Below are 25,953 nucleotides of genomic sequence, written 5' to 3' on the forward strand. Positions count from 1 at the left end.
ACTCAAAACTGAATTATCTTTCTCCTTAGGAAATTTTTTTTCCTTTCATGGAAGCTAAAACCGATTTAACAAAAATACTAGGCAAAAAAAACTAAACAAATCTAAGTATCACTTAATGAATCTGTATGTTGTATACTTCCTATAAGAATTTAACCTGTACTAATTCATGCACTCTAAGTATATAACACTTAAACTGCTCTCAGTAATATGAGTCTAAAAAACCTAACATACTTGCTCCACTCCCAAATATTTTTCTAAATATCTATACAAACATGAATCTAGTAAATTATCTATATATTCCTTTCACTAAATAAGCTTTTCTACTGCTAGTGACCCAACAGGTTCATGGCATCAATTATTTTCATCTTAACTAATGTACAGGAAATGAAGGAAATAGAAAGAGATGTTGTACCATGAGATCTAGACTGTGGGAAATTCTATAGGACAAAAAACCCAGCTCTTTCCACAAGTATGTTGGAAAGAAAAATGTTGCATAGGATTTAGAGAAGCTTAAGGAATATATATATTAAAAAAAAAACAAAACCTGAAATGTATGACACTTTCTAGAATCTTGAATTAACAAGCTTTTTAAAAAGTGTACATTTGATAGCTGATGAGATATTTGGTAATTTTAGAGCAATAATGTAAATTATCTTATGTATGAAAATGGTGTTTTAGTTACATTATTAGAGTCCTGATATTTTTGGATATAAATACTAACATATTTTGGGTTGAAATTATAAGATGTCTGGAATTTGCTTTAAAATAATCTCAAGAGTTGGGACACCTGAGTGGCTCAGTTGAGCATCCAACTCTTGATTTCAGCTTGGGTCATGATCTCAAGTTCAGGTGACCACTACATACAACTCCACGCTGGACCTGGAGCCTGCTTGAGATTCTCAATCTCTCCTTTTCTCTCTCCCCAAAATAAATAAATAATCTTAAAAAAAAAAAAAAAAATCCCAGAGTTGATGTAAAGTAGTTGTGGGCAAAAATGAAAGAGTCACCATGAATTGATGAGCTATGGATATATGTAAAATTCACGTATTAGCTCTATTAGTCATTCTATGTGGGTGTATGTGTGTAGGAAATTTTCAATAATAAAACATTCTTAAAATATCTTCATTTTCACTCTACTTGAAACAAGAAAAGTAATAATGGAAAGCCATTAATCTGAGAGGGAGATATTTTAGGAAGACAGAAGAGGTCCAGAAGCACATTTGTGAGGTGTCATTTTTGGATTGTAGATGTTCATCTTAATAATCATGAACAGTAAATCGAAATTTCTGCTATCTGGTATAACAGGCAGAACTTTAAGTGACACTTCCGATTACCCTTTGAGAGTGGAACCTATGATTATGATGAGTCATCATTCTCATGGTTATGACACATTGTATGGTTAAAGGGAGATTATCCCAGGTGGGTCTGGCCTAATCAGGCGAGACCTTAAATTTAGACTTTTCTCTGGCTGATGGCAGAAAAGGAAGTCAGAGATACACTCCAGCTAGCCTGCAGGAAAGGAAACATCCATGTGTGAACTGCCAAGGTAGGCCACAAGACATGAAATGTGGGTGGCCTCTAAGAGCTAAAAACAGTACCTGGCTGACAGTTAGTAATCTTCAGTTCCTAGAGTCACAGAGAAATAAATTCTGCCAACAACTATGGAACATGGAAGAATCCCTGAGCCCCCAAATGAGAACTGCAGCCTTAACTGACACGTGAATTTTAGCCTGCTGAGACCCTAGACAGAGAACCTAGCCACAGCATGCCCAGACTTCTGACCTGGTGGGGTTTTAAAGCACTAAGTTTGTGGTAATCTGTTACATGGCAATAAAACTAATATGCCTGGATAAGCATCCGATACCTGAAGAGTACACCACAGTACCCCCAAAGCTCGCCTTCTGCACATGAGTTTATGATCCCACTGGCACTGAGTACCTAAACATTCAGCAATTTCACTTTTAATGCAGTGTTTCTCAAAGGATCATGAATCCAAATTTGAGAAACCTTGAGCTACATAATCCCGTATAAATGAAATATTCCTTATCCAACACACACAGTTAGCTTTACAGGCAAGATTACATACTTGAGTGCTTTTTACAGTGTGAAGACTTCTACAGCAGAAAAAGCCTGCAAAATTATCATATGGAACAAGTTTAAAGCAAATTGTGACTAATCCAAGTGTATCACCAAAACCTTTAGCTTTTCATTACAGTAGGTATAAAAGAGCACAGAGCCTTCTATCCTTTAACACGCTAGTCCACGATTAGGAGGTGTGAAGAAATAGAATCCAGAGTCCATTTCTTTTTTTTTTTTAATAATTTTTTAATTTTTTTATAAACATGTAATGTATTATAAGCCCTAGGGGTACAGGTCTGTGAATCGCCAGGTTTACACACTTCACAGCACTTACCATAGCAGAGTCCATTTCTTTATAACAACATTTCCAAAGTCTCAGGTGGTCCATAGATATTAAGGAATTATAACAACTATCCTTTGTCCATTTTATATATGTTTAGGGGGAAAAAACTGAGATACATGAAGAAAAGAAATAGGAAACTATGTCATAGGTATTACCCTAAGGTGTAAAATTCTAAGGTTGCACTTAGTAGGATTCTTTTTAGCCTTTTTTTAAATGAACAGCTTTATTGAGATACAAAATTCATATGACATATAATTCATCCATCTCAAATGTATAGTGTAGTGGTTTTCTAGTTTATTTACAAACTGTAACCATCACCATGACTTTTAGAACATTTTCAACACCCCCAAAAAGAAATCCTGTACTCTTTTTAACTGTCATTCCTTCTTTAATACCATGTAATTTTTCTCTGGTACCAGAAAACAATGGTCACCTGAAACACAAAATCAACACTTGAGAAAGAACTGAGGGTAGAAGATTTGATCTACGGGCATAACAAATACTGGGAAAACTGTGATTTGGGATTGTGGAGAACTGCTTCTTATAACTGATGCTATGAACATTCCTTTAAAAACACAGACATGATCCAAATACACAAACATGAAACTACTTGCCAGGGAAAGCAAAAAATCTCTCATTGGAGAGACTCTTCCCCTATTGCACAATGTAATTTGCTTATATCAGAAGCTGAAGACAGAGGATGATCTGAGCTTTATTTAATCAAAACAAGTGTTCTGTATTCCAAAGGCAAAAATCTGGAATTTAAAATAGCACTCTTAAATGTTCACACCCGACATTAAAACGTATTTGATAAGCCAAATGAATAAATGAATGAATGAATGAATGAATGTTTTAAGATGTTTCCATGGCTTATGAGATGGTCTATAAAATGCCCACTATATTTCCCCCGGAAACTTGGTCAGTCACTCCCTTGCCTCTGCTATGCTTGATAGAAATCTGGATCTGAAATTCTAGGTAGAATCCAAGTAAAAGGAGCCACTTTATTCTATTTTCCACCTTTGGCAGTTATAACTCTGGGACTTCACAGTCTGGTCTCCACAGTGGCGTATGGCATAAGGAAAGAAACTTGCAACAAACAAATCTACCCTCTGTTTATGAAGCCAGAAGAGTCTGATGAGAAACTCACTGAGTGAAACACAGCTGTGGATTTTTCTAGAATAGAAGCTAGTAAGAGCATTCACCACTACCACTCTTCCACCCACCTTACCTCAAAGGCACTCCTGGTGTTTGCCATTTGTAATGGGTGGTTTCTGTTTCCTTTTACTTCAAACAATAGGTGAATGTGCAGATTGAATCTCCTAGGGAATCATCTTGAAAAGAAGAAGGTAATGTCTCATGTTTTTCAGATCTTTTGCTCATCCACTTGTTTTTAGTCCTGGCTAAATACCATAATTACCTGGGGAGCTTTAAGAATCCTGGAGATTAGGTCCAAACCTGGACATCTGCTAAATCAGAATCCTGATACCTCTCCGTTTTATATCCACCACAGAGGATATTCTGACTCCCATCCAGGGCGCAGAACCAACAAACATCATTCAGTAAGAGGCATGGACCCCTTCAGAAATCCCACCTAACCTCTACCAAGGGACTTTGACTTCTGTTTTAACTGAAACTGTGTGCTTCCCGAGCATTATCTTTGTGTTAGTTGCTCAAGACCTGAGCTTGGGTTGGTTAATTAGAACTTCTTAAGATTCCCCTTACGTACAAATCTTACCAATGTTTTTCTGAGAGACAATTTTGAGTGCTGCCAAAGCCCAAGTTTTAGACTCAAGTTTTAAAGGCATTCTGGGTTGAGGGAGAGGGAAGAAAAATGAAACATCATTTTTTAAATTTTTTTTCGGAGTTCTTCCCACACTGCTGTGGGAAGAGATAATGTGAGATAAGCTGTCATTTTTAAAGGCTGAAGGCCCCTCCCCTTTTCTTATTTTTTTTTTTAGATCATTTTTTTTGAAGATTTTATTTATTTATTGGACAGAGAGAGAGAGATCACAAGTAGGCAGAGAGGCAGGCAGAGAGAGAGGGAGAAGCAGGTTCCCTGCTGAGCAGAGAGCACGATGCGGGGCTAGGTCCCAGGACCCTGAGATCAGGACCTGAGCCAAAGGCTTCACCCACTGAGCCACCCAGGTATGCCCCTCCCCTTTTCTAAGCATTTTGGTCTTTGGCAATAATGACAGAGCCAACTTTTCTTTCCCCAAAGCCTCATCTTCCTATCCACAGATAACATTACTGACCAACCAACACAGGCCATGGGCTTCAAAGTTGTTTACCCCCTAGCTCTGGTGGGTTTCCCCTGACCCAGCATCAGTGTCTCACAGAATTCCCTGTTGTGACCAAGACTATGTCCTTAAAATGTGGCTGGCCTCCCAGGCAGTGGTCATGGAAGAATGGAGAAATGACCGCACGGGGTCTAATCCACTGACCTTTACTTTGCTCTCACCAACTGCCCAAATAAATAAAAACAGCAGGGTAGCTCAGTTTCCCAGATGAATTCTAATTTATCCCTAAATATCCAAGCCTCATCCAATATTTAAAGTTCTCAGGCTATCCAAAATCTGTCAGCTGGATCTCAACCAAGGCCAATTTTGACCCCCTTGGGGACATTTGGCAATGTCTGGAGATGGTTTTGGTTGTTACAGCTGGGGGAAAGGTTGCTACTGGTATTTAGTGGGTAGAGGCCAAGAATACTGATAACCATCCTATACTACACAGCATTGCCCTCTACAACAGAGAATTATCCTGTCTAGAACGCCAGTAGTGCTGAAGTAGAGGAACCCTGGGTTAGGTCATTTGCCAGTCCACTGGTCTGAAGAACTCTCATCACAATTTTAATTTACTTTAAAAAAGGGATCACAAATTCAAATGCCTTCAAGGTCCAAGGAGATAAAGAATTATCACATAAAGAGGCTGTGAATGAGGCACTAGGGTATGGGGGACGCAGGGGGGTGGCGGGGGGTGGCTGTACCATATCAGAGTGTAAATGCTCACTAAAATCATTTTTTAAAATAACGTTGTATTAGTCAAATAAAACATGACAGCACTGGTAGTCAAACTCTGGCTTAAAGAGTTTATCAATTTGACCAGAATTGGATGATCACCCCAAAACACTGTTTAGCCTCATCCCTTACATTCTATGGAACTTCCTGAACCCTGGGACTAGGGAAAATAACTAGAAGCTGTTCAGTTAAGGACAAACTAGGGATCAGATTGTAAGGGTTTAGCTTCAGTATATCAGATACATAGTGCTAAGAACAGGGGCCAACGCTGGAAACTCTGAAGGTGAAAAAATGGTGTTCTTCTATCCCTGGTCTCCATTCTAGGGACACCCAGCAGGTATGACATCAATATTATACAATGCCATACAAGTACAGTCATTATTTTATGACACCATTCTCACAAAAGTTCAGAATTTTCACATTGTTTCTCAGATGAGGAAACAGAGGCTGAAGAGTTTTAAGAGAATTGCTAAGATTACCCACATCTGAACCTAAAACTGTTGTTTCTTTTTTCTCAATGCAATTACATCACAGCAAACAAAAGGTGAAAAGATTTCAAAGTGTCAAACATTCATGACTAAACTCTATCAACATAAAAAAGTTATACATAAATGTTAAATTTAAACCTACTCATCACCGTCCTCTTTTCCCATCAGAAAAACATTAACATGTTTGCCCCAAGTCCCTGTTTTAAGATCTCTTTTCCACATAACGGAAGAATTAAAAACAGGTTAAGTATCTCCAGCCCTCCCTTCTGATCAGGCTGTAGAGAGGAAAGCCAAGTCAGCAAATAGAACTCAAGAGCAAGGAAGCCTGATCTGATCTGAATATCCCCGAGTGTATGCATGCTTTCTGTTGGAGGAATTCCTAGCCTGAGGAGACAGTATAAACAAATGCAATCCAGAGGGAAACAAACGATAAGATAAGTGAGACCCAGTAACCCCCTCTGTCCTCCCCGCTACCTACTTCCCCAACTTATCCCATCAGAAAAACAATCTAGCTTTGCTACCACAGAGCTCCCAATTCTTAAGTAAGAGGTTAAGGGGGAAGACTCGCTCCTTTGTGAGGTCAGTGATTGCGGCTCCCCTCACGTGAAAGCGGGCGGAATGGGGACAACCTGCTCCTTTCCCCATGGGGAGGATATGAGCGCAGACCTGACAAGGAGGCAGTTCACTGCTCCTCCAGATTCAAATTACAATTCAAGGAGTGTAAGAGGAAAAGATGGAGTATGTTAGAAAGGTAGCTTCAGTCACAGCCTGAAAAGAAACTGGGTCAAACTAAAAATAGTATGTATATATATATTTTTTTCTTTTTTTAAAAAACCAATCCCTTAGCAGAAAATGTCATAGGCAAGGCAGTTTCTCACCACGGTTCCTGGAGCTTCTGTAGCTGGAAGTGTCACCTACACACAGGCTGTCAAGCCCTAAATGGGTCATAGAGGTTTTCTAGTCCAATCCAAACTCCATTCTTGATTTTTTTTTTTAAGATTTTATTTATTTATTTGACAGACAGAGATCACAATTGGGCAGAGAGGCAGGCAGAGAGAGAGGAAGGGAAGCAGGCTCCCCACTGAGCAGAGAGCCCGATGCGGGGCTCAAACCCAGGACCCTGGGACCACGACCTGAGCCGAAGGCAGAGGCCTTAACCCACTGAGGCACCCAGAAGCCCCCCCATTCTTGATTTTTAAAATGTAAAAATATAACAGGCCTTTCATTTAATGTTCTGAGAACACGATGTAGTCTCAGCCATCACCTTCAATTCTAGCCCAATTCATTCCACACTGTCTGACTTTTTCCCAAATGACCATGAAGCACTGAGTAATTGCGGGGGGGCGGGGGGAGGGGTTGTCAGGGGAAGCTCTCATGCAAACAAGGTTGCCACACCTTGTTTGCCACAAACAGAATAGGAAATAAACAGAAATGCTATTGTTGTTTCTTTTGCCATCATCCTAAATCAAATAACCACTAATATGGGGTACATTTAAAAAAAATATATCCTGTCACTTACCTTGGATGAAACCATATGACATTTTCTGTATCTACAATTTCACCAATTTTCGAGAGTAGGAAATGGTTTCATTTTTCTGCTTCATTTCCTTCAACTTTTAGAATATTTTTTTTGTAATAAATTCTCAGGATTTAGAAGGGCCCTTAGTCTAATTCTCTTGTCACAGAAAAGAAGATGTGTATCTATAAACAATGGAATATTACTCAGCCATCAAAAAGAATGAAATCTTGCCAGGTGCAACGTGAATGGGACCAGAGGTTATTATGTTAAGCAAAATAAGTCAAAGAAAGACAAATATCACATTATTTCACTTATATGTGGAATTTAAGAAAACAGATGAATATACAAGAAGGAAAGGAAAAATAAACTAAAAACAGAGAAAAAGGCAAACCATAAGAGACTCTTAACTACAGATAATAAATTGAGGGTTGCCTGAGGGAGGTAGGTGGGGGAATGGGCTAAATGGATGATGGGTATTAGAGAGGGATGAGCATTAGATGGGTATTAGATTGTTGGGATGAGCACTGGGTGTTCTATGTAATGAGGAATCACTAAATTCTACTCCTAAAACCAATTCGACACCATATGTTAACTTACTTTAAATTTTTTTTTAAAAAAGAAAAAAAAAAAGAACTACAGATTCTAACTTAACTCATGTCTTGACATTTCACTGCTCAGTCTTACCAAATCTCTGTGAAACAAATACAAATTTAGACATATATGAACAATCTTACTGATGTGGTGAATGATTTTGATCACCATCCTTCCCTCTTCTTCTAGGATGCAAGTCTGCAGAAGTTTTATGAAGAATGGCAAAGCCAAGAAATGGCACCAAAACATTCACGAATGATTTGTCACATACCCAAGAAACAGAAAAGACCAAGGCTCGGTGGCTTTGGCAAAGTTTTAGGAAGCTACTCTTAGTTCTAACCCACTCTTCACAGGACACACCCATCAGAAACATATATCCTCAGCAAATTGCTGGCAAAGCCTTGCCTCTAACGTATGGGGTCTGAAAAACCCAAGATCCCTATCAGTTCATCTGATAATACAGCACCTTCTTTGCCACTGTGGTGACAGCTATGCATTAACATATCCATAGTGCACTGTCTAGTCTCCTATGTTGCCAGGAGCATGATGAATTTTTTAAAAAGGGGAGTGGGTACCTGGAGGGGAGGGAGTAGAGATGCAATTTTTTCTTTTTTATATAGATTTTATTTTTTTGACAGACAGAGATCACAAGTAAGCAGAGAGGCAGGCAGAGAGAGAGGGGGAAGCAGGCTCCCTGCTGAGCAAAGATTCCCCCCCATGCAGGACTCGATCCCAGGACCCTGGGATCAAGACCTGAGCAGAAGGCAGAGGTTAACCCACTGAGCCACCCACGTGCTCCTGTTTTCTTTTTTTAAAGATTTATTTATTTGAGAGAAAGATAAAGAGAGCAAGTGCAAGCTGTGGGGAGCAGAAAGACAGACCCTAACACAGGGCTCTACACAGGGTGATCTCAGGATCCTGAGATAATGACCTGAGCCAAAAATCAAGAGTCCAACACTTAACTGACTGAGCAACTTGGTGCCCCTGAGTATGGGACTCTTAATCTCAGGTTTGCAAGTTCGAGTCCCATGTTAAGTACAGAGACTACGTTTTTAAAAAAATTTTAATTAAATTTTTAAAAATTTAAAAAAAAAAGGTTGACTAAAATTACAGTACAGTTTGTAGCTCCAAAACAAGGCAAAACTAACCCATGGCCTTGATCTGGTTTGTATATCACTAACAAACTGAGCTTAGCCAAAAAGCAGAATATAAGAACCCATTTCAAAAAACAAAAGATGGGCATCTCTATTGCCCAGACAATGACCAAAGCTGGGATCTGGGCTATCTACTCTTAGAAACCTGAATTCATTTGCTTAAGACTTAATGTTTCAATAATTTTCCCAAGCTCAATTTATATAACACTTAAGTTCATTTTAAGCAAAACTACTAGAAAGTAACATTTTAGATTTTGGAAATATGCAATAATAACCACGTTATTTAAAAAAAAAAAAAAAAAGAAACCTGAATTCAGAAATCCCACCAGATGCGCAATGTTTGCCAATCGCACAGAATATTTTTTTTCCCCAGAAATGAAAAGGACAAAGACCGGTTTAATAGTTGACCCTTGGGCGCCTGGGTGGCTCAGTTGGTTAAGCAACTGCTTTCAGCTCAGGTCATGATCCTAGAGTCCCGGGATCGAGTCCCGCATCGGGCTCCCAGATCCATGGGGAGTCTGCTTCTCTCTCTGACCTTCTCCTTGCTCATATTCTCTCTCACTGTCTCTCTCTCAAATAAATAAATAAAATATTAAAAAAAAAAAAATAGTTGACCCTAATTTTGTACCTTCCAGAATACAAGGTATCTTCAGTTCTGCTCTTGGTGCAATTTATAGACCAGAATGAGCCCAGGTTATTACTAAAAAGTGATTGACGTACTTAGGAAGTGTAACAAGATGAATGGGGGGGAAACAAAAAGCTTCTGAAATCAATGTCCATTGAATGAGTATTATGTTTGAGTAGCCTAATGGCATATAAGCTTTTTGTTTCCATTTTATTTTCCTGGCAATATATTGTTAGGGCATAACTTTCCTATTTTTTCCCTAAATGACACGGTTTGAGTTTTACTCAACTGTCTTCATTAAATATTGTCAAAGTGGGACTATATCCAGTTTTAAGCCAAAAGGAAAAGATCTATTGTAAGTCAGGAAATCGTACCAACTACATTGGAAACTGAACCTGCTTCCCTCTGTTTCCACATTTAATTCACAATAGTGGCTATGGTTTAAAAGAACTGCAATCGTATATTTGACACCAAATTTGCTCCACTGTAAAAATAAATAGAAGGCTCCCTTCTGAGGTGGGAAATAAAAAAGCTTATTTTAATATCTAAGGATAACCCAGTATTAGATTACATGTTTGACTACTATTCAAGTTTTCATTATTTCCCTTTCAAAAGAGCTTTCACAATTTATGTTAAAAGACAACAAGGAGGTAGGAAGCTCAGAAGTTATGGGAGTTTTAACTCACCAGGCAGGCTTCTGTGGCTCTATTCTGGGTGAGAAGGGTTTTTTCGGATAAGAGATTCAACCTATTGAAAAGTTATCTCAGTTAACAAATACAGTCTAATGCTGGACAGGCTCCAAATGGATTTAGAGATGGCATATAAGAGCATTTCTTTTTTCAAATAATTTGCCTATCACCCACAGAGCCAAAAGGAGGAAGTTCAGAAGTGTTATCATCCAAATACCAAATGCAACATTTTTTAATCTCATGCAACATTTGCTGCTCCAGAAAGTCAGAGTTTAAGGAACCATTAACTGTAGAAACATTTTTACTCTCAATTAGGCCAGCATTTATTGACCCAGCACTGTTTCAGAATTACGAGATACAAAGGAAATTGTTATTCCCCCTAACTGATGGAGAGAAAAGAATTAACACATAGGAAAACCAGAGGCAAAGTAATCCTGTGGGGTGTAAAGAACTAGGCTGCCTGGGTCCCTAACCTAGTCATTGATCCTAACAAGCCATTGACCAGTTGCATGACCTGAACTAGGCAAGTTCCTTAACTTCTTCGTGCCTCAGTTTCTTCATTTGTAAAATGGTGATGATAGTATGTATCTCACGGAACTCTTGAGTCAATGGTTAAGCCCATGTAAAATATCAGGAAGGACCCTGGCACAAGGTAAGCATCTCACATACCTTGACTATTAGCATCATGTTAGCTGTGTTAAGTTCTAAGGGCTTGTAACTCAAAGGGCTCAAAGGAGAAAGGAGCAGAAGGGATTGGTAAAAGCTGAAGCAGGGAAGGATTCCTGGAAGAATGGATCTGAGAGCACAACGAGAATTTAGAAACTCAGAGGCGCACCCATTGCAAATGAGGGGGGCTATCACTGCAAAAAGTCACAGATGATGTAAAAACCAGGAGTGCTTAAACATCAACAAGGAAAATAAAGCTCACCAAAGCTGAGTATGTATTTGGTAACCTCAGATTATTTGCCGGGGGAGCAAGGGATGCAAGGAGAGGCCTCCACAGACTTGCTGCAGTGCTCCTGGATTAATCAGTGTTTAACTAATTTTTAGACCTGTGTACTATGAATGCAAACTCACTTTGAAATATACTCAGTTCTCTTCTCCTGGAACAGTGGAAAGGATGCTAGAAAATCAAAAGGTAAACTTTTTCTTTTTCTTGGAAGAAGAGCTGCTATATGGAATGTAGGTCCCCAAAATCAACTTGCACCTCATCTGCATCTGTCCCTCTTTCAGTGGGAGTACTAAGTAGTGGCTTGGATGACCTGGAGGGGCAGGGAGGCACTTCAGATCCATCCTTCAATTCCAGTCTCTATCAGCTGCCCTCAGCCACTCCAATAAACACAATCTACAGAAAAGGACAGTACACTTGCTAAGCAAATGTAACCTCAAAGGAGGTATTCTCCATCCCGGTCTGCACCACTGACCAGATGCTACCCCACAAGCCACACAGAAAAACTGCCCTTCTTACTGATTTCTTCAATAGTACCTGTGCAATTAGTTGCCTCTCAACTGAACTCTTGGGAAAATTACTAAGAACAGATTCTGTGAGTGTTTAGGACACATACTCAATTTGAAAGGTTTCCTCCACTGCCAAGTTAGAAATCGTAATGCCAAAATAAGTGACTGTAGTCCACATCCCTTATTCAAAGAAGAAAAATCACAAAATAGAATAGAAAAATTTTCATTTTGACTGTGCCCTCTCTAGAATTTAAACGAGTTTGGTAATCTAAATTGGCAAAGTTGTTTTCTGCAGTAGAAGGACAGGCTTAATTAACACTTGGAACTACCAGGAGCATGACATGAAGCCAGGGAGGGCCCCACAGAAGTTACAAGCTCTGTGATTATTTCCTGAACCAAACACCTAAGACACTCAGTGGTACCAAGCTTTGTTGGAAGAGCTTGTTTCCCCTGATCCAATAGCCAACTTTTTAAGTGATTTCACAGAAGACTTCAAGATTCTCAAGCCAAAGCCACTCTTTATAACATCCCCAAAATATTTACACAATGAAACACTTTCAATCTTAACCATGTTTTGTTTGTAAACACCTTATTTGTTCTGATGACCGCAGTACCAACACTAAAAGCAGTCTTTTAAACAAAGTAGCTCCAATAAAACCACACACAGACTCACAGGCATTCTTAACACCCAGAGCCTATCCACAGAGCAAGAAAGCCAGGATTCAAATTCTTTGGCACCTACTCACTAAGCTCCTGTAAGCACCACCCAAGGACAAGACCCACTGCACCCTCCTTACTATCATGCCTCCCTACTAATTAATACTTCTAAAAACCCACAGAATCTGATTACTGGAAGATAACAGAATGTTACAAATATTGGACAAATGTTTCCTACCCCTGTTTCTTCTCTCATATTAGCCAGCATGGGACAACTGATCCTGTTTGGGGGTGAACTCCACCCCAGGTGAGAAAGCCATTGTCCAGCTCTTCTACCCAAATGGTACCTCAGGTACCAGAGGTGGCCTGGCAAAGACCTCTAGGTATCTTTGTCTTGGGGTGTGTGTGTGTGTGTGTGTGTGTGTGTGTGTCTGTCTGTTTGTTTGTCTTCTGTCATACACTTCCTAGGAAAGTTATCTGGGTCAAGGATAACATAAGAGAAATCTAGAAATACAGAAATCTACTTTGGGATAATAATCGTATCAAGAACTGTAACAAGAATTTTAAGGGGGAAAAAAGAACTCTGTGAGTGAATGTATTCCAAAAGCAAGTAATTACAAAATTCAACTATTTCAAACTCATGAAGGCCTTTTATACTTATATGCTACATGGGAGTTTTCATTTATGCTAAGTTGAAACTACTTCATAGAAAGCTACAGGAATATTACAATTGATGCCAGAACTATCAATGGAAAGAATGCAATCTTGAATCTCTATTCAGGGTTCTACTATTGACTCAACAAACATTTACTAAATACCTACCAATGATCAAACACTAATTCTAGAGAGACAGGGAAGGACAAGACAAAGACCCTGTCCTCAAAGACCTTAGGGGAGTGGAAAAAAAGCCACACATCTGAACTGCTGTCAGAATTATAAGGACTCAAGAAATAGATAACTGAAGGAGATTTCCAGTCAATGATAAGTTCTAGGACAAAAATAGTGACAATTTCTGATTCTGTTTCCTCATGAGGATGTAACCACCTATTTAAAACAAGATGATGAATGTCAACCACCTGACACTCAGCATGCCCAAGCATTTACCTGCACATGAAGGCACATGGATACACACTCATACATACAGCCTTTCCCCCGCTTAACTACACTATCTGTGATAATCTACCTTGGTGTGTAATAAAAGCAGAAAGTAAACAAACTGTAATTCAATTACACTTAAAACTGCATTCATCAAGAATCTATAAAAAGGCAAAAACTAAACAATTAATTCTAAGATGCCCAGATAAACAGAAGTCCAGATACAGGGCTCATACTAGTAAATATTAAAAATACTATCGTAAATAGTAATATGGCTGCTTTGCCCACTTTGAAGGACTGCCATTAAGTGCTAGGCTATTTTGCCAGTCAAATCATACAAGTAAGGCTCCGAGATACTAACCCAAAGCCACAGTGTCAGAAGCTGAATTTAACCCATCCAATTATTTTGAGAAAAGACAATGACCAAGTCCTTCACAGAGTCACAAGATTTTATACCTAGAATCAACTTTGGGAATCCCCTTCTCTCCCTCCCCATATTACTATTGACGGAGGTCCCCTCAGGTAAAGAAAGGGTTAACCCCAGGGTGGGGTAGCCAGCAATGACAGAGCCGGAGCAGGACCCAGGCCTCCTAGATCCCTGCCCGGTCTGCTTCATTTTCAAGGAAATGCATCCTTTAGGCAGGCGGCAGGCTTTTAGATTTTATGAGAACCACAAGGACGATACTGACTTCCATAATTCAATTTCAGTCATTAACTGTCCCTATAAACTTCCAGAGAGCGGCACCTAGAGCAAACTGAGGCCCTTTACTGGTGGCCAGAGAGCTCTCTTCATGCAAAACAGAGGACACGCCCTCCTCGAGAAAGCTGCTTGTAACACTGTCATGTACATTATTAGTTAAATTATGTATCTAGCCTGAAAGGCGAAAATATCATTCCATTGTAGTTTTCAGAGCTTGCCTCAGGAAAAGGGCTCCAAACTATTACTCCTGGAGAGGGGCGAGTCCAGGTACAGGCACACGAAGGTAAAAGGGGTCTTGAACTGTGTCCAGGCTACTTCTAAGAGAATGGCTAGAGAGGCCTGGTTTGTGAAACCGGTGAAGAGAGCAGCTGGGCCCAGAACGAGCATTTGACCACACCCACTGGCCACGCCCTCCCAGCTGCCCGCAGAGCCACATCGAATTGAAACAGCAGTGGGAGCAGTTAAGATTCCGACGGCAGGAGTCGCCATGGCAACGGGATTCATCTTGCACACAAACTCCGCTTGAATACACCAGGTCCTTCTCCAGTCTCAAACTACCAACTCGAAGAGAGCAAAAACGGTCACGGGTTGTATTTGCTCTTGATGCTCTCCTGCTGGTGGAGATGCCGTGCGGGTCCGAGTTGGAGAATATAAAGCGTAGGTACCAATTCATAGGCCCACTCAAGTATTTTATGGGGGGGGGGGGGGTACAGAACACCCCAACGCCAGGCTATGAGCAACTTGAGAAGAGCCATTCTCAGCGTTTGATGAATGAATGAGTATACGAAAGAATGAGGGTGCTAGGGAAAGGAAATCCAGAGGACTTCATCGAGTTCCCGGGACTCGAGTGCGTCTCAAGTAGAAGGGCAAGCCCATCACTAGCAGTTGGATTTTCGACACCAGCTGGTTCCTATTGCCCAGCCCTCCTACCCCACAGCTAGCCTCATCGTTAGAAGATTCGACACCCTGCACCGCCTTACCACCTCCCAGCCCAGGGCTCCGGGCAGATGCTTGCCCCCGTTCAGGTGCTCTTTGTGGAGGAAGCAATCAGAGCAAGGGGAACCAAGATGCACCTTCCCCAGGCGGAGATGCAGGAGCGCTCTGCGACGCCTCGAACCCGCTGCACAGGCGGCGCAGCCTCCCCTACTGCTGTCCGCTAACACCCCCATTCTCCTTCCGCAGCGCGGGTTTCCCTCCTCTCCTCCGAGACCTTTAGCTTCTAACTTTCTCGGAATTACAGTCAACCCGTCCCTTTGGAATAAAGCTTGAAGTGAGGGCTGCAGGGATGTTTGGGCTTCTGCTCGGACGCGGGCCAGCGGGTAAACGAGTGCCTCCTTCCCTGTCGCCACCTCCGAGTCCACCACCCCTGCCTCGGAGCCTCCCGGGCCAGCAGCTCCCAACGGCGGCAGGGCCCGCAGCCCCTGGCCGAGGCGACGACCCCCCGGCGCCCCAACGCCGCAACCTCAGGAGCCCGCAGCAAGGCGGCGAGTGGTACCCTGCCTGCTCTTTTGGCATCCCTGCGCCTCAGAAATAAAGGAGGGAGGGACCCCTGTCCTCGGGGGCGCTTTCCTCCGGGCTCGCCTTGCTTTTCGCCGCGCTTGCAGCCATTTTCCCAAACCCAGCTTGGCAGCCGGGAGCTGTCTCGGTCCCGTTCCCACCCAGACCCAACCTGAAGGACGGGTTTAATATTTACCTACTGGCCCTGGGGCTCCGGAGAGGCAGCGGGAGGGCGCGCCGCGAACCCAGCGCCGGGCCCGAAGAAGCGCGCCCACCCCCGCGCCACGGCGCGGTGCTACTTAATGAATGAGTGCGGCGGGCCAGGCGGCACGTCCCCCTTACCTGAGCAGCCCCTGCATGCTGGAAAGGCGGCTCAGCGCTCCGGGTACAATGGGATCCGGTTAAACAGTTTCCTTCACAGCCGCTCGTAGGTTACCAACTCGCAGGTGACATCACCCTCTCCTCGCCTGATAGGATACAATGTGGCGCCCACTGCGCATGGACTCCCCTGCCGGGCCCGCGCACCCCTGGGAGTTGTAGTCTGGGTCTCACAAGCACAGCCCCGGTAGCTACGCTAACTGGGGCTCGAAGAACTACACTTCCCGAAGCAGTCCTCGGCCGCTTCTTCCCCTCCCCTTGGTCCCGCCCCCGCAGGGACCCGCCCCCTCCCCGCCCTCCAGCCTTGCAGTGTTCGCGGTGGTCGTTCCAGAAGCTGAGTTGCGGACAGCACGGGCGAGGGAGGTGGGGGGAGGGCACCCTGCGGTCGTGCCCTTTGACTTGACCTCCACTCTGCCCAGTGCGGACTCTGAGGGCCACCAGGAGTCCGGCGCTGGTGCGCACGGGCCAGGGGGCTCTGATGAACCCGGCTCTTGGCCCCGGCTGGAAAGAGAAGATTAAGCCTTTCACGGCCGTCCTTGCGCGTAGAAACTAATTAATAAGACGCACTGGTTTCTGGGTTAAAAAGCGGTCCTGGAATTCCCCCACGTCGCCGAGGATGAGGCGATGCCGGCCCCGAAGAAGAGAAATCCCCGTATGCCCCCACTTAGTACAATTCACCTTTCTGTCCTCTTTCCTTCTCCCACATAACGGAGTCCGGATGACCAACCAGAACGCAGGGAACAGCTTAGTTGGCTGAGCTGACAGAATAACGGAGGCTGTCACTAATAAAAATGCGGTGTAATAGACAGTCGCCGCAGCCCTCCGTCAGGGAGCCTGCTGCCGCTGCAGAGATAGTACTATCGCGCAGCCATGCTTTTGTTCTTCCCTGCAGCCGACTTCCCGCTCTGGTGGCTCTCAATTCCCAGGAAGACGACGTCCTTGACGAAGTTTTAACAAACAACATGTATGTATACATGTACTTTTAAATCCACAGCACTCTCCCCTCATTCATACCTTCCTCGCAAATATTTTTTAAATCATCTAAACCAAACAACATCGTGCTGTTCAAGACTGCCGTCATCTTAATACAGCCAAATGTTTAATTCAAGGTAAGCAAAAGGTGTGTAGCAGAGTTCTGACCCTTTAGGAAGATTTTATTTTCAATATGTAAAATTTTGCCGTGACATTTTTCATTATTCAATGATAACAACTATTATCAAAGATTAACACTAATATCAAAAATTAACACTAAGAGCAAAGCTCCAAGTGTCTTTTTAAGTGAATAAAAGAAACCAATGTATCTAGTTATTCCAGTTGTAAAGGCAAACTATAATGGCTCACACCCTTATTTCCACTAACAAAATCTCTAGAAGACTGTACTTCCTGCAGGGAAAAAAAAAAGTTCACAATTAAGCTTTCAAACAACTCCATCTAATTATTGGTAGAATAATTTTTTTTCTCATTTCATTATGCAACACCAACTTGGATTCAAAAGAAAAGATATTCATGAAACTGGGTGAGGATCTCAGGGGAGAGAGAGAGAGATGCTTTGTTTTGCTGAGAGAGGAGTTTTAGTGCTGAATTCTGATTTTCTTTTAACAAGCCTACTCTTTACAGACGAGACACATTTTTCTCCACTGAAGGAAGATAACTTTGAATGTTCTGAGCTATTCTATCCATTTCAAATATTGTGTTAAATGGAACCCAGACAATGCAAATGTTTCCTTGGCCATCAGATCAAGTGTATAACCAGTGATATTCTAGTTAATGGGTAGGCTTAATGTATTGCAGCTCATTGTGGAAAAATATTCAGAAAGAAACTTGACCTGAAATGATTCTAAAGGCTCTCCAGTTTTATAACTGTGTAAAGCTTTTAGATGGAAACATAATCAGTGAGCCTGAAATTTATTGAGTCAATAAATTGGATGTGGAGACTCTCTATAAGGCAGAGCTTATCCTTATAGATAAAAGTATATTATTGAGGTACACTCTGAGGAGTAACTTCATGGAACAAATCACTTCACAGCAATTTCTCTTGGGTCTTCAGCAATGAAGGAGAGCCTGCTGCGGAAAAGAATTCCATTCTCTATAGCAATTAATGTTATAGGGATGTGCCATGTTACACAGCTCCTTTCCATATGTAAAAGACATCATATATGGTAGACTCTAAGCACAAAAATGTGTGGATATGCATATGTGAGCGGTCCTTCCTATTCAATAGATATATCAATAACAGATACAGAAAGTAAGGTGTTGGATGTGGAAGCATTTTTCTATAAGTGGTGATGGATTTGAACTGATCCATGCACACTGCTTCATTGGTAACCAAGGGAAACAAAGATGGCTCTTCAGCATCTGAAATGCAGTCTGTGGACCTGGGACCAGAGGAAGATTAACAACTTCTATCTAGACAGAAGGGAACTGTCTCTCTCTTCCTCTCTACGAGACACATGCACATACATTCACATACACTCATTGTGTGTGTTTCTATCTAAGTAGCCTCATGAGACATCAAAAACATCCCCTCTGTCTAGCTTAATTTATATGCTCAAAGGGTTTCTTTGCTTTTTTTCCTTTTCTTTTTAAATGGTTGCTGTTGTTCTAGAATGATCTTATGAAAGATACCGCCTTGCCGCATAATCATTGCCAATTAATTAGGAAATCGTGGGACTACTGAGAATAGATTTAATTGACCATCTACAGGTGGAGGAGGGGGAAGGTGTCTTAGAGTATTTTGCTGATCTTTTCAAAATAACCTCTCTCAGTCTGGTTACAAGGTTTTACTCTACATGTTGGGTTTTAGATAAGGGAGGAAATGAGATATAAACAGTGAAAGAATTTTAAGTTTGTAGCTTTGCATGTGTTTTCACACAATAGCTTGGTGTTTTGCAACAATTGACATTATGTGCTGAGCCCTGGTTTGGGATCATGCCATTTTACCACTTTTGAGCAATGCGACTTTGCTTATTCTGTGCTGCTTACTCCCTCTGAGCCTTGATTTCCTACTTCACAAAAGGCTTTTGAGCATTAAATTAGATGAGACATATAAAAACACTTCTGCCATTGAAAATTCAGATGCTGGTTCTTGTTATCATTTGCAATTTTCCCCTGAAGATTATCTCAAATGTCAACTATAATTATGAAACAATAAAAAGCTACTTAAATTTTTGAAAATTTGTTCTTAACAAGAAACTATTAGGAACTATGTAGCGAGCACATATTATCTCACTAACCTATAAGTAGGCAAAATGTACTTTGAAAAAAACAGAAAAAAAACGAGAAATCCAAATTTAAGAGTGCTTGTCCTTAGCTTGTTTTTAGATCCGATGGCCCCAAGCTGTTCTCACTATCACAGGCCATCTTCCCCAGGCTCCTGAATAGAGAGAGGCACCACTGAGAGGTTGGAAGCAAGAGCAAGCCTGAGGCCTAGGTATTTCCCCACTAAAACTTCCACAGAGTAGCACTGGCTGATGTTTCTGGCAAGGGCAACAGCATTCTCCACGTTGGGCTGGCCCACTGTAGTCCCAGCTTTCTCCAGTTCACCCCAGCCTCTGTTAATGCCACCTTCTCCCCTTGTCCCTCCAGCCTAGGGGTGGATAGAGTTAGCTTCCTGCTGTTGCTAATCTCTCATTGCATGTTTGACTTCTCAGACTTTCTATCACCCCCATGACCAATTCCCTGTATGTATTATGTCTGTCTTAAATACTTAGAATGGTTTTTGTTTTTCTGGTGAAACCCATAACTGATATACTTGCATCTTAATAGTTCAAGTTCTTAATTCTTGTATCTAAAGTTGTGTCTAAGTTCTTGTCTCTAAAGACACAAGTTCTTGCGGCTAATACTTGTGTCTAAAGTTCAAGTTCTTTTAGGGGCAGGCAACAGAAACATTTTGATGGCAAGTTAATGGAAAATAACTTGAAAGTGATAGGATTAAGTGAAAGGTTTAAGTAACCAAGGCTCCACCTACCGGCTTAGAGAACCGAAATGGTGATAGCTTTTGGAACTTCTCTCCAGAGTGCTGCTCTAACAGTCCTCAGTCTCCACATCTTTTTGTTCCAAGTCACAAATTCCTGAGAGAAGCTAATAGCCCTATCTCAGAGTGACTGACCCTGAGTTAATGATCTACAGCAGTGGTTCCTAAAGTATGAGGTCCCAGACCCACAGCATCAATATCACCTGAGAACTTGCTATAAATGCAAAAGCTTGGGCCCCACCCACAGACCTACTGGAAAAGAAACTGCAGGGATGGGTCCCACAATCTATGTTTTAAGAAGTCCTCCCACTGTGTTGGACCCACATGAAAGTTTTCGAACCACTCCTCTGTAGAAAAGATGATGGGGTCATGTGGCTTAGATATGGTCACTCAGGACCTATCCCTGTGTGTCTGGGAGTCTTCCCAGAGAGGAAAACGTGTTAGGAACTTGGCAGCCAGCCCAAAAGGTGTGGAATAAAGCTGGTAAATCTGTCAAGGTCTTCATGGTAAAATAGGGTTCTTCCTGAGAGAGAGGACTTTGGAGTATTCTGCGCCAACGAATCAATTCAGTCACAGCAAAGTCACTTGGAAAAGATGCACTTACCACGTTTAATTGAGAACTCAGAAAAGCTGAAAAACCAGCATGGGGCAGTATGAGGGAGATGCAGTCTTACAGAAATCTAAGAACAGGAACATTAATAAGATCAGGCCACAGTAAGAGGGGACATGAAAATAGCTCCAGTCACTCAAAACTCAGACCAGTCTCATCTGAAGAGCTCCTGGGAATTCAGAAACAGAAACTCTCCTTTGAGGGGCGCCTGGCTAGCTCAGTTAAGAGAACATGTGACTCTTCATATCCAGGTCATGAGTTCCAGCCCCATGTTGGGTATAGAGATTATTTTTAAAAAATCAAAACTTTAGGGGCACCTGAGTGGTTCAGTCGATTAAGCATCTGCCTTCAGGGCAGGGTTCTGGGATCAAGCCCCACATCAGACTCCCCAGTCGGCAGGGAAACTTGTTCTCCCTGTCCCTCTGCCTGCTGCTCCCCCTTGCTCGCTCACTCTCTCTCTCTCTCTCTGACAAATTTTTTAAAATATATTTTTAAAAATAAATTTTTTAAAATAAATTTTTAAAAAATAAAAAATAATTTTTAAAAAATATTTTAAATAAATAATTTTTTAAAATAAAAAAATTTTTAAATTAAAGTTTTAATTATAAAAAGGAAAAAACTCTCCTTTGACTATCTTAGCCAGCATCTTTATACTACTTTATTTATAACTGGCTTAGGGTTGGCCCATCTATGAAAACTGTACCATTCAATTCTGTAGCCACTGGCCCCATGTGGCTATTTAAACTTAAATCAATTAAAATTAAATAAAGTGTAACATTCACTTCCTCAATCACAATGGCTCCATTTCAAACAATGAGGCTACATGAGGCTAATGGCTATCATATTGAGTATCTTAGATATAGAGTATTCCTGTCATTTGAGAAAGTTCTATTGAACAGTGATGAGCTTCATCACTTTATGAATTTTCAGAATCCATCATGCTGAAACCCATCTTCTTTTTTCTTTTTTACATCTTTTCTAAGTCAAAGTTCAGAGAAAGAGAGAGGATGAAAGAGATAAAAACAACCCGATTTTTCCAGATCATGCCAGATTAAACAGATCACACCGTAAATCATTGACTAGCATGAAAAAGGCAGACAACCCAACAACAACAAAAATGGCCAAAAATCATAAACAGGCACTACACATACATATGACATATACATACCATGTCAAAATGGTCAATGAGCATGTGGACATGTAAATTGTGAAAATTCAATGTTAGCATGTGAAATTGAGCATATGAAAAGGTGCTCAAACTAATTAGTCATCAGGGAAATGCAAATAAAGACAACAGTGGGATACTACTACACATCCATCAGATTGGTTAAAGTTAAAAGGACTAACTATATTAATGACTGGCAACCAAATCATTCACTGCCAATGAGAGTATCAATTTGAATAGTTTCAATATCAATTTCAATAACAATAACCACTACTAGTGTCTGCTGAATGTGAACGTGCACATAGGTTGTAGCTCAGCAATTCACTCCTAGGAATATACCCAACAGAACTATGAATACGTGTTCACAAAATGACACATATCTGAATGTTAATAGCTATGCTGTTATAGCCCAGGGTGGCCAGGCCATGTTTGAGATATACTAAAAATATTGGTTTGTCTGAAATCCAAATTTTCACTGGGAAGTCTATATTTTTACTTGCTGAATCTGGCAAACCCATCAGAGCCCCAAACTAGAAACAGCACAGTTGTTTATGCAAAGTAGAATGGATAGATAGATTGTGACATAGGCACATAATTAATACTATATAGCAGAAGTTGGCAAACTTTTTCTGTAATGGGCTGGATAGTAAGGTCTTATGGGCCATATGATCTCTGTTATGACCACTCAACTCTGCCATTGTAGCGTGAAAGCAGCCAAGATGTAAAGAAATGGGCATGGCTATATGCCAATAAAACTTTATTTACAAAATCAGCAGCAGGCCAGTGAGCCATAATTTGGTAACTCCTGCTACCTGGCAATGAGAATGAATGAGGCATGTCTACTTGTAAAAATATGAATGAGTCGTCACAAAAACAACATTAAGCAAAAGAATATATATTGTATATATTTACATAAAATTTAAAAACAAGTAAAAATAGTAATGGTGTTAGAAAATAGAAGAATAGTTATTTTTAGAGGATAGTTACAGGAAGGAGCATGAAGGGGAGCTCTAGGGCGCTAGTACTGCTCAAATTTTTTTGTCTGGGAGCTTGTTACATGGGTATTTCCCTTTGAAAATTCATCATGCTATACCTTTGTGATCTGTGTGCTTTTATGTATGTGCATTGTTTGAAAACAAAATCATTATATAAATTTAAAACTAGGCCAAATTATCTCAAGATCGTGCCCATAAGAATAGCTTTATGAATTCTTATACCCAGGACTTTTTTTTTTTTCTAATTATAACAGGAATTCATGGTTTTTTGTAGAGAATTTAGAAAATACTGTTACTTAAAGCAATAAAATCACCTGTAAGTCTACAAACCAGAGAGAAGTATTAACATTTCTTCCCCTGCCCTCCTCTTTCACACATGGGATCACCTTATTTTATAATTGGCTTATTTTATTTGAAACTATATCTTGGGAGTTTTCTATGTCAGTACAGTTTTTTACATCTACATTTTAATGGCTACATAGCATTTTATTATGTCAAGAAAACCACCCTTTATTTAATCAATCATCTATTATGCAATAAGTCACTTCCAATTTTTTGGTATTAAAAATAACTCTGATGTACCCCTTACTTCAATTTTTGTGCCCATCCATGAGTATGTGTTTAGAAGTAGAAATACAATGCAGGAAGGCATAAAGGCTTTTCATGCTTTTGCTATGTATTGCCAAATTTCCCAGACACTTGTTTTTGTTATTTGCAGATGTTACGGTTGATGTATTCACTGAGAGAAATGAGTCACGTCCTGAAAGGAACTTAAACTGGTAAAGATGAATTCTAATAATGCCAATGGGGTATTTGAAGGAACTTTCGGATAGGAATGCATGTCTGAAGGAAAAGGAAGCCCCTTCTGTTGTCCATAGTTATCTGGCCCTCTAGGATATGCTAGGTGTGTTCATTTGCTAGAGATGCATAATAAAGTACCACAGACTGGGTGGCTTGAATAACAAAAATGTACTGTGTCACAGCTCTGGAGGCTAGAAATCCAAAATCAAGGTGTGGGCAGGGTTGGTTGCTTGTGAGGGCTGTGAGGGAAGATTTGTTTTAGGCCTCTCTCCTTGGCTCGCAGTTGGCCATTCATTCCCTATGTCTCTTCACATAGTCTTCCCTCCCAATCTCTCCTTTTTTTAAGATTCCAGTCATATTGGGCTCACTTTAATGACCTCTCTGTAGCTTGATTATCTCTGTAAAGTCCCTATTTCCAAATAAAGTCACACCCTAAGGTACTGGGGGGTTAGGATTTCAGCTCAAGAATTTGGGGGTGTGGTGGGGGTGGAGAGTGGGACAAAATTCAACCCAGAACACAAGGGGGAACCCACACAAGAGAAAATTGGCTTTGTTGTTCTCGGCAGTGTTACACATCAGTATGTTATAGTCACATAAATTTAAGGCAGTTGAACATCTGATTAAGAAATAAAGATAGGATCTAAAAGATAGATCCTATCTTTATAGGATAGCAAACTGAAACTTATCAAGCATAACAAATAGAAAATGCCAAATACTTCCAGCATCACAGGGCGGTCTTCATGCTGACTGTTTCTGGCTTCCGAGGCTGAAGTCTTGCCTCCAGGTACACAGTCCTGTCACTCTGGATCAGGAATTCTCATGTGAAGACTCCACTGACCCTCCATTGGTAAAAATTCCCTGGCCATGCACTTTAGATAAACCATCCCAAGTTAGCTCTCAAAATATCCCCTACTGAGTGTGTCACATAATTTTCATTTTCTTTTTCTCTTTAAACATCCAATCTCTGCATGGGCTCTTTAACCCCAAAATGGTCAGTCTCCACGTGGCAAAACCTTCTCTACATGTAGAAGTTGGGCTGGGTGTTCTCAGGAGGGAGAGAATTCGACTTACTTTTTCTGTAACTTTCCTTTTTGGGAATGATCCTGGCAGAAATAATCTCCTTTGTAGCTGAAATATTACAGCATGTAGGATTTATGTAAGAGCCTTGTTTCACAGCAGGTTATGCTAGCATTTAGACACTGGATTTGGAGATTAGGGGCGACTTTCGTCCTGTATTACGTGAGAACCTTGTGATGTGGAATTTCTCATGGAAAGCCACACTTCAATACAATATGTCATGGCATATTATCTTTGTGAGAGTGTTTTCTCTTCACCAAACTGTGATTGTAACCTTTTCTCTTGGGTTGTCTAGGCCCTCTCCCTGTGTCTCAAGCTCCTAAAATAATATTTTGGGTTGTCAGAAGACTAACCACCCAGCTAAAGTGGAAGAGGAGATATTGAAATGCTTTATTCTGGCTTCGCTTTCCAGCGAGTGACAGGTTTTCTTCTCTGGGATTTATGTTATTGTTTTAGGAAATTATACTTATTTAAATCTAAACATAGTTAAAGCAAGTAAAATATAATCCCATTACTTTTCACTCACATGTAACAGCGATTCGGAATAACAGGGTCTTTTCCCTCTTGACTTACGCATGAAAGGGAACTATGCTGGAAGCTATGGCACCTCTGGCTACAAGCCCCACCAGAATTTGCAAGTTGAAGAGCTTTGAGTAAGGTCAACACTAGGATGGGAATCTCCAAAGAAAACCCAGATGTCTCAGATGAATATATGATTTTAAACATGTTTGACTGTATCCCTAAAACTCTAGTGGTGCATCCCTTCAGCCATCATCTTGAAAAGCCTTTTCAGGATTCATAACCCTACTTAAAATGTGTAGGGGAAGAGTCCCCTGCTCAAGGCAGATGTCCATTGGTGGTATGCTCAGGCCCCATGGCACGGCCCCACAAAAACCCATTGTTAGATTGCAGGAATTTTGTGAGCCAGTTGGTTTTGTTTTGCTTTTTGAGAGAGAGAGAGAGAGAGAACACATGAAGTCAGGGGGTATGGAGAGAATCTCAAGCAGAATCTGAGCATGTAATCCAACCCGAAGGTGAATCTCAC

General features: G+C 41.0%; 1 protein-coding gene and 1 long non-coding RNA gene across 5 annotated transcripts in view; one reads left to right on the plus strand and one right to left on the minus strand.

Annotated features, from left to right (window-relative positions):
- DAAM1 (dishevelled associated activator of morphogenesis 1) overlaps nucleotides 1-16,422 on the minus strand; it is a 163,466-nt gene extending 147,044 nt beyond the window's left edge. For 2 of the 4 annotated variants that reach the window (XM_082734965.1, XM_082734963.1), the window contains exon 1: nucleotides 16,252-16,421. The gene's annotated coding sequence lies outside the window, so the exon portion shown is untranslated. Of the gene's footprint in view, nucleotides 1-16,105 lie in introns of all 4 variants that reach the window. The other 2 variants (XM_082734964.1, XM_082734966.1) reach the window with 2 other exon arrangements.
- LOC309866915 lies at nucleotides 1,421-8,972 on the plus strand. The gene is made up of 3 exons (XR_014312882.1): nucleotides 1,421-1,546; nucleotides 3,720-3,768; nucleotides 8,224-8,972. It is a non-coding gene; the product is annotated as an uncharacterized lncRNA (long non-coding RNA).
- Nucleotides 16,423-25,953: the final 9,531 nt, after the last annotated feature.

The sequence above is a fragment of the Mustela nivalis genome (assembly GCF_964662115.1).
Source record: "Mustela nivalis genome assembly, chromosome: 6".
NCBI lineage: Eukaryota > Metazoa > Chordata > Mammalia > Carnivora > Mustelidae > Mustela > Mustela nivalis.